This window comes from Aptenodytes patagonicus, chromosome 2 (genome assembly GCF_965638725.1).
Source record: "Aptenodytes patagonicus chromosome 2, bAptPat1.pri.cur, whole genome shotgun sequence".
NCBI classification, from domain to species: domain Eukaryota; kingdom Metazoa; phylum Chordata; class Aves; order Sphenisciformes; family Spheniscidae; genus Aptenodytes; species Aptenodytes patagonicus.
The window spans coordinates 104,113,237-104,122,573 of record NC_134950.1 but is presented as its reverse complement, the minus strand read 5'-3'; the positions used below and the strand labels follow the sequence as shown (position 1 = coordinate 104,122,573).

The 9,337-nt window shown below is 40.5% G+C and overlaps 1 long non-coding RNA gene across 5 annotated transcripts in view; it reads right to left on the bottom strand.

The window, feature by feature from the left end:
* Positions 1-507: 507 nt before the first annotated feature.
* Positions 508-9,337, bottom strand: part of LOC143156732 (uncharacterized) — a 35,032-nt gene continuing 26,202 nt past the window's right edge. The window contains exons 3-6 of one of the 5 annotated variants that reach the window (XR_012994681.1): positions 7,554-7,693; positions 6,643-6,758; positions 1,973-2,033; positions 508-936 (exon numbers count right to left, since the gene is read on the bottom strand). This is a non-coding gene — a long non-coding RNA (uncharacterized LOC143156732). Of the gene's footprint in view, positions 937-1,186; positions 2,034-6,642; positions 6,759-7,553; positions 7,694-9,337 lie in introns of those variants that run through there. The other 4 variants (XR_012994680.1, XR_012994684.1, XR_012994683.1 and 1 more) reach the window with 4 other exon arrangements.

Sequence of the window (9,337 nt, the reverse complement as noted above, 5' to 3'; positions counted from 1 at the left end):
ATAGTGCTACAGTCTTGAACATGCACAACACATTTTAGAGAGATGGTCAAGAAACACCACATGCTCTCCTCCAAAGCATGCACTGAATCATAGAATCATAGAATGGTTTGTGTTGGAAGGGACCTTCCTTTAAAGATCATCTAGCCCACCCCCCCCTGCAATGGGCTGGGACATCATTCACTAGATTAGGTTGCTCAAAGCCCCATCCAACCTGACCTTGAATGCTTGTGATGATGGGGTATTCACAACTTCTCTGGGCAACCTGCCCCAGTATCTCACTACCCTCATTGTAATAAATTTCTTCCTTTTATCCAATCTAAATCTACCCTCTTTCAGTTTAAAACTGTTGCCCCTTGTCACTACAGGACAAGACTCCCCCTTTATATATTGAAAGGCTGCAATAAGGTCTACCCAGAGCCTTCTCTCCTCCAGGCTGAACAACCCAAACTCTCTCGGCCTTTCTTCATAGGAGAGGTGTGCCAGCCCTCTGATCATCTTTGTGGCCCTCCTCTGGACCTGCTCTAACAGGTCCATGTCTTTCTTATACTGGGCACCCCAGAACTGGACACAGTACTCCAAGTGGCATCTCACAAGAGCGGAGTAGAGGGGGAGAATCACCTCCCTTGACCTGCTGGCCACACTTCTTTTTATGCGGCCCAGGATACAGACAGCTATGGTGTTTGTGCAGAGTGTGATTTGCTTTCTGGGCTGCAAGTACACATTGCTGACTCTTGTCCAATTTTTCAACCACCAGTATCCCCAAGTCCTTCTCCACAGTGCTGCCCTCAATCCATTCATCCCCCAGTCTGGATTGATGCTGGGGATTGCCCTGACCCAGGTGCAGTACCCTGCACTTGGCCTTGTTGAACCTCATGAGGTTTGCATGGGCCCACTTCTCAAGCCTGTGAAGGTCCTTCTGGATGGCATCCACTTCCTCTAGCAAATCAAAAAATGAAAAATGGTTTTTCATGTTTCACAGATGAAAGATGGTTTCGATTCAGTTCTAACCTTAAAACCAATCAGCAAGACTTCTTTTATATATATTTAATTGTAGCCAGGGCAAACTGTATTTAAACTTAGTCTTCAACATAATAGATTTATATAGTGGAAAGAGGCAGCACTCATAAGCACTCATAAGCACTCATTTTGAAAGCAGAAACTTATTTTATATTAATCCATACCCATAATCAGTAAGCTGAGACTTTTATTGTTGTTGTTGTTTGTAAAATACAAAGTATATCACATTTCAATTGTATATATTGAAGGCAGATAGTTACAAGCAGGTAGATATTCCCAAAAAGATCATAAAGTTAGGAACATCTTAAGAAATGCTTTTTTACATTTCCCATCTCCTTTCAGTTAAAAAAAACCCATGCAATGCAATTTTTTACATGCAATGAACATGTAGTAGGAAAGTTGACATTTAGCACAGAAAAGTCTCTTTCATTTGGTTTCAACTTTTCCCTCCCCACAAATACAGAGACATTCTAAATCAAACCAATCAAATGATGCTTCAGGATTTCTTCCTACGTATTGACTGAAACCAATTCTGGATTCACAATTTTCATAAGGAAAATTAAAGTTTTCAGTGAAATTGCCATTTTAGTAGATAAGAAGCATGTCATTTCACCATATTCTCTCTCATGACAAAATATTCCTTGAGCCAGGATCTCCATCAACCCACCATTTTAACAACAGTTCAAGAAATATTTCTCAGTGGAAAAAGGGACAAAAAAAACAGTAAGTATGACAACGTGCTATGCAAAAGCTTTTGAGATATGCGATGATGTACAAAGTATACCAATACACAGTTCAAGATGAAAACATAAATAGCAACTGAACAAGTAGCTTGATGAACATAAGAGGGTTCTTTGTGATAATTTTTGAAAAACAATCTTTTTTTTGGAGTCCAGAGATAGCCACAAGTCAGTTAAGTAACACAGACTTTTCAAGTAACATCTAACAAAGATACCTGATCCAGTAACACCATGGGTAAAGAAGACTGTCCCAAACCTTATCCCTGTGGCCAGCACCTACAAAGCAGAAATACACAAGGATTACATCAAAGGAAACTGGACTCATTTTTTTTTCTCTCTACATAAACTCGTTCCCTTTAGAAATTAGCAAATACCTCCCTATTCATAATTAGTTATCAGTGGTTGCAAGTTATCAAGATTTCTCCAGCAAGTCCCCTCAGATGGATTATTTCTTTCAAGGGAAACCCAATTTCAATCACATATTAAACATATCCTTCCACCCCACTGGACATTTTTAAAGAGCTTCCCTTTTTATCACCATCAAACCTATGGACTTTGAAATCCTGATGGAATTGAACCCAAACTCCGAATACTTCTTTAAGCAGCCGTGACAAGGTAGGGTGCTGAAAAATGGAAACAATGAAGGATTAAGCCCATTTTACTACACCTCCATGGCCAGAAGAAAAGGCAGCTCTGAAGCTCTGTGCCAGCACCGGCCATTGTTCACCAAAGAGCACAACGATCAGCACATCCCGTTGGGGCACGTGGAACCTAATCTGTGGGGTGCTCGTCGTCCCTCCAACATGCCGCAGCCACCTTTGACACCCTTTCAGGACCACAGTTGTGTAGGCCTGGGCAAGCCAGCAACAGGGAGGGGGACCAAGGCGAAACGCCCGGTTTGAAGGGGGGTTAGCGATTAACCCCGGCAGCAATGCGGAAAGGCTGGCGGGCCGAGGCAGGCCACGGCGGCCCCACTGCCTGCTGGGGGTTGCTAGGCAACTCGGGCCTACCGCTGCTCCCGGGGCCTTCAGCACAGGCTGCGGGGTTTCAGGGAGCTGGGGAGGGGGGAGGAGGAATTTTCATCAGGCTACAGAGAGCCAGGCACGCATATACATTATTGTAAATAAAGGGGGGGGGGAAACAACCCCAGTGTCACTCTGCTTTCTAATTCAGAACATTCAGTGGGTAGCAGGTTTTTTGTGGGTTTTGGTGTGGGTTTTTTTAATGTAACTGACAAAATCTGGCAACAATGCACAGTGTAAAAAGTGACATTTTGACTCTAAGGGAAGAATTATTTGCAATTTGTTTTGAACAGAAGCTTAGTTCATGTCAGATGTGAACCTCCAGACAATCATTAGTTTAAACTGCCTGCTATGTGTTTAAAAATTTCAGTCAATTTAGAACTGATCTGAATTGCAAATGGGATGGTAATAAGCCATTAGGGAACAACATATCTCTCTCTCACACTTGCAACCCTCTGCTTTAAGGGGCCTCGGCTGCACTGAAATATGAAAATACCGTTTTAGTTATGCACTTTGCCGACAAACATGGAAATGTAGGAGGTCCAGACTCGGAAAGCTGCACTCGGAGGAGAGGACCAGGAGCTGCCACAGGAGCAAAGAAATGGGTGTAGCCCCTGCTTTGAACAAGAGGCAGCAGTCAGTTTTCCGCAGGATAAATAGGCTGACTTGCTGATGGCACAGTAAAACATGGGCCTGCCATCTGACTAGCGCTTGGTTATTTTGATTTCTGAGGATCTGAGGCATTTCTCATCCTCCGTGAAACCATTTTTGTGAACGAGTGTGGGCTTTGCATCACCTAAGGTTTTCTCCACAAAGTTACCTGTATTTCCTCAAAATTAGCTGTCTAACAACCTTCTGTGTTCAAATGAGTGAACAGACAGTTTTTTCATTCTTGAGCTTTCAGCTCAAGACAGGACTCTGCGATACACAGATCCATTGACTAAGAGGAAGTCTGCACAACTAAAACAGAGTAAATACCTTTTAGATGACAGCATTAAGCATAATAGGTCCTATCCCAAGTATCTTTTCCCACTTAAGAACATTATAAATCACCTACTGATGTTTTATAGGTGTTTCATAGGTAGAAAGACTTTCTTCTACAGCCCTATAGCCACTCTACAGCCACTCTTGGGTAGCTGTCACTGTTTTTTTACACTGCCTCACAAAATTATATACCTTATAAAACTCATCTATTTCATGGTATCTTGAGTTTGCAGCTGAGGCTGACTCCATGTCTCACCATACCAGCTGATAAGCAACCTACTCTCTACATTCAAGCAGATGCCCATGCAGCTATGATGAGGGGAGAAATGCAGACTTCTGATCTGCATCTGTAAAAGTTGAATGCTGGTACCTTAGTACCAACCAGTGCAGTAGATGTTCCCACACCATTGGCTACTCTTGCAACCCTAGAGCTGATCAATTTCCTAATGGGATTCTGGGACTCCTTCCCCCCTGAAGCTATATGTCTAAATACAGCTCCTGGAGATTTTGTTTCTAGAGAACCTCTTTGTTGAGGGGGGACTAGCCCAGAGACACCTACAGCAGACCGCAGAGAGTCTGCAGAGTCTCACCTCATGGGAGGTCCAGCTGACCCAAATGCTGCTGTGTTAGCACACATGCTGGACTGAATATCTGCAGAACATGCCTTCATTCTTAGGAGAGCATTAAAGTGGATATTCCATTAATTCTTCCATGGCACATCCACTCAATCCCCTCTGCTTTTCAGAGATAACACTTTAAAATTGCTGACTGCAGGTGAGTTTGGATATTACACCACATCTCAGCTTTCCTAGAAGGTTCATGTCAGCTTCTGTCCAACTGGCAGTATGCTAGAAAGGGGATTGCTTGCACAGTACCTTTACTGAACTGCCCTGCAGCGGAAAGGAAATGGGCAAGGTCAAATAGGTCAAAGTTAGACTGCTGAGCCAGAGACTTTGCATAAGAAGGGGGGAGCTAAGCAAGGAAAATGCAGCTCAGGTAAAACTATGGGAGCAGATGAGTAGTACAAGAGCTTGATTAACCAGCTTCCCACCCAGGACTGAAAAAAGCCTCTCAGTCTGAGCCTCTCTGCCTCAAACTGGACCTGCTAGCATACATCTAAACCAACCTTTATATGGGCTAATTCTATTGACACAGTTTTCTACGTCTTGGTGTATATATACATATAAATATACACATGTATAACTTATTCCACTTTGACACTTGAAAGAAATTCTATTGCGTGAATATTAAAAACAAAGTGATAAAATATTTTCCATATTCAAAATTTCATGTAAAAAGGCTGTAGCAATATGAATAAGCTTCAGGGAAAACCTGAGTTTCTGTTTTGGATTACTTCTTCAAGGACAGGTACACCTAAAACTACTTGAGCATGCAAACTTTGCAGACAACTCTGCACCAGCAAAAGTAAAGAATTCCGAACTCTCTATTTCCTGGGAACATAGCAGACTATTCATCTCCCTTAAAGCCACATGAAGTAAATTAATCCTTTCCAATTATCCTTGAAAGGTATATTTGGGGTAACAAATCCCTGCTTTCATACATACATGTGTGGAGCTTCCACTCATTTTAGTGAGATAAAAGAAGTTTCCAATTTGGATCTTTGAAAAGGTATGACATTCAGTATTTATTATTATAGCAAAAATTAAGAACAGTCCTACTGAACTCTAATATTTAAAGACGTACTCCTTTCAGAAGTGATATTATGACACAGGACAATTAATATATTCCCAGAAGTATATCTTTCAAGCAAAAAAATTTCTGTGATAAATACAGAATTAAAGATGGTATTATATGTTAATTCAGATGGAAGTGGAGTAGTTAAATACTTCCAAATCTAAACTCTAGCTACTTACAATTTCCCTAGCAATTGCAAAGTAATAAAAAAAAGAATAGTCAAGCTTTCCTATCATTACCTTGGGTTTAAGCAAGACAGCACACAGAATAAGATACTCAGAATCTGGCAAAATATTGTAAGGGGGGGGGAATATAGAAAACCTTTGCTCTCTGCTCTTTTTTTAGTGACTTTAGGCAGTTGTATATTTTTGTGTCTTTAGATGAGGTATTCAATATTCATTCCATCAATTACTCTGGCAAAGTGTGTACATGCCAAAGTGCATGCTCTAAACATATTTTATTTTCCACACACAAATTGTTTAATCGTCATAAATGGGTTCTTGCATGTACAAGTTACCCCCTGCACATACACCTGCATAATCTGGCAGTTTAAAGATATATACTATATAGGGAAACTGTTGAGATTTACATATCTGCTCCATTTACATTTGAAAACTGACTTCCAGGTACAGGGTTCTTATCCTTATTTGACATGTGGCACAGGCCAAAGATCTGCAGTTGTATTTACTGAAAGGCAACCAACACAAACAGTGAAAGGCAAAGATATGAGCAACTGGGGAGATGTGATTTCTTGGACTTTTAAGTGTGTCTGTGTGTGATGGTCCTATACTTTTTGTGTCAGATATTTGGCTATCTAAATATTACTTTTTACATGACATAGTCCTGAGAGCATGAAGTATAAATTATCATATATCAGTTATGAAAAGATAGTCATGTGAATGGAATCTGAAAGACAAACAATCATCTCTCAGCTGCAACTGAACATAATCCAAACACAGAGTAATATTTTGGTTTGGTTAAAGAAGAATGCTACAGGAATCAAAGGCTCAGACCTACATTCCTTCCTTGTGTGGATACTCCTATTGACTTCAGTGGGATGGCTAAAGTAATATGGTATAAACAATCAATACTATATTTTAATCCCCAAAGAATACCAACATAGGTATATGACATTTATGTGTATAAAAAATACAGAAGAGAATATTATTGGCAGTAACACTGACCTGACTTACTTGGAAACAGAAGCGAGGAAAGCTTTGTTCTTTGCATCCCCAATTGCCTTGTATCAGCTAACTGGGTCACAGGTTTCAGCATGAAGTAGAGACCAGATCACCATCTGCTAAGTAAAAATTGGCGTAATACAGAGTAGATTCATGAGGGGAAAGCCGCATATATTTTGTCAGTGCAGAATTGAGTAAAGCAGGGAGAAGAATTCTCCCCTCAGAATAATTAATGTTCTCTCTCTCAATGCGCTCTACAGATAACCCAAAGATTGTCTGGCTCCACTGAAGGTTCACAGCAAAGCCACAAAGAAATCTGATGTATATGCTTCACTAGGACTGGATGCATTACCTATATGAGGTTCTGCACTGAGATTGTCCTCCCTCTTGATACTCAGACTAGACACTAACATAGCATTACCCTCATTCACCTTGTGCAACTCCTTTGGGCTAGTGGCAATGATGTTAACTTGCCATAGAAGAGCAGTCTGTAAAATTGCCAGGAAGTACAGAACTATAGTGCAAAGATATCCATTCTCTCAAGTAAAAGCAAGCAAAGACAGGTTTAGGTGATATGCAAATCAAGCCTTGAAAAACACAGTCCTCGAAGGTAGGTCCCTGGAGGGATCTTTTATATTGAAATAAATTTTAATCAACATACTCAAGGTTCAAATTGTGAAAATTCCATTCTTGACCCTAAATCTGTCTGTATCATTGCTAATAGATATTGAAGAGGTTTCCTAACCAGTAGTTCAAATGGTAAACACTTCTAGAAATATCTTTGTGTGAAAATACTGATATGCACCCCTTTCATTAGAAGGGCTTCATGGCCTTTTCCAAATAGAGGAATTGTAAAGAAAAGCACTACACACTGAGATTCATTCAAATTCTTCCAGAGAGCAGCAAATTCTTACCATGGTACCCCCAGAGGGATGACAGAGAAGTTTTGGAGCCAGAGTCCCACCTCTTACAGTGTTGCTGATTTCAGAGTACAGAGCTGAAGTCCATCCAAGCTGCTTCGTGGTGTCCTGTTGTTGAATCCATACCATGCCTGCTGTGGTAGATAGAACCTGCTGTACTTCCCATAAAGTTGGAGCTGAATGTGGTATTGCATACAAGAGGTGATATATAAACACAGACTTGCACGAAGCCCCATATGGTTTCCACAAAAGAAAGATGGAAAAAATCAAGGCAGCTGCTTCCCACAACCACCACCTGGATGCAGGAAGGGGGAAATCTGCATGAAGAGTGAGTGCCTCCTCCGTGCATATCTACAGAATTCAATCCAGCCCTTCATTTGCCATCTTCCGAACATGGTTTTTATTCAGTCAAAGAATGAGACATGACAGAATGCATGTGGATATGGGATAACATGTGCCTTAGGGCTAGTAACAGAGGGAGGTGAAGGTAACAACCCCAAATGTGAAGGTGAAGACAATGATGCAAAATGCAGTTCATCTCATGCAGACACAAGCCTAGAAGCCCTGTTATTGTGAACATAAAAAGTCTTGAACAACACCCTCCACCCCACCCCCCCACCTCCCAAAAAAAAAGTCCTTTCCCTGATGAATCTGTATAAAATGTTCTATCCCCATTGATACAAAATAGAACATAAAGTAAGAAGCGGACAAAAATAATCACAAAAAACCTGCTTTTAAAGCTGAGCAGGGTCATGCTATGGTAATGTACAGAAAGGAATGACTATGTTCCTGGATCACAGTGTTATCAAATGACCGCTCAGAGACAGAATGCAGTGTGCAGCCATAACGCCTTGCTGTATGTCATTGTGGTCATTACTGTCCTCTCTGCTTCATTCACTTTGCTGAACTGGTGTATGGGTGGGACACAGCTGACATTTATTTTCATTCTATTTCATTAATGCACAATGTTAAACTGCCTTATTCTTGCTAACATGTCCAAGCCTCCAAACTCAGTCATATACACATAGTTTTTCCCTCAATGCTATGACATGGTTTAAGAAAGATGGGATTGGACACACCAATAGGGGTTTATGTGAGTAAGACCAAGTCTCATGCCTTAAAATATGTTTAAGGTACGTATCTGTTTCACAGTGAAGCATGAAATTATACTGGGAGTAATTGTTCCTGTAGTGGGTTTTAACACTCTGTCAAGCAACAGACAGATCAGTCCTAACATGTTAGTATTTACAGTATAGTCTTTTTTTTTTTTTTACTTCTAACATGCTGTTATTTGAAAAATATAAACCAAAATTACACAAATACAATCACTATTAATACTCCACAAAGCTACTTTGCAGCTTTTCTTTCTGCTTCATAGTGACTTGGTAAAATTTATCTGTTTCATTCTTGAAGAACTTTTACATAGGAAAAAGGGGACTTGTTATTCAGAGACTGACACTTCTTTTCCATTCCTTTCCCTCCCCCCCTAAAAAGGCAAGCTGCAAGACAGAAATGTAAAATCTCTCATGGTATAAAACAAGAGTTTTGCTTTCTTTCTAATACGGAAAGGTGTTGGGAGCTGGGAATGCTAGGTTTTTTTGGTTGTTTGTGGGTTTGTTTTGGTTTTTTTTTAAATAATTTAGCAAAATATGAACTTTTGCAAATGGTGAAAATCCATTTCCCTACAGCTTGAGAGGCCTACAGCATAGCTGAGTGCTTAGAAACTGGCCATTCTGTAGCTGGGCTACGTCTGATAAATAGAATATATCTAGGAAACT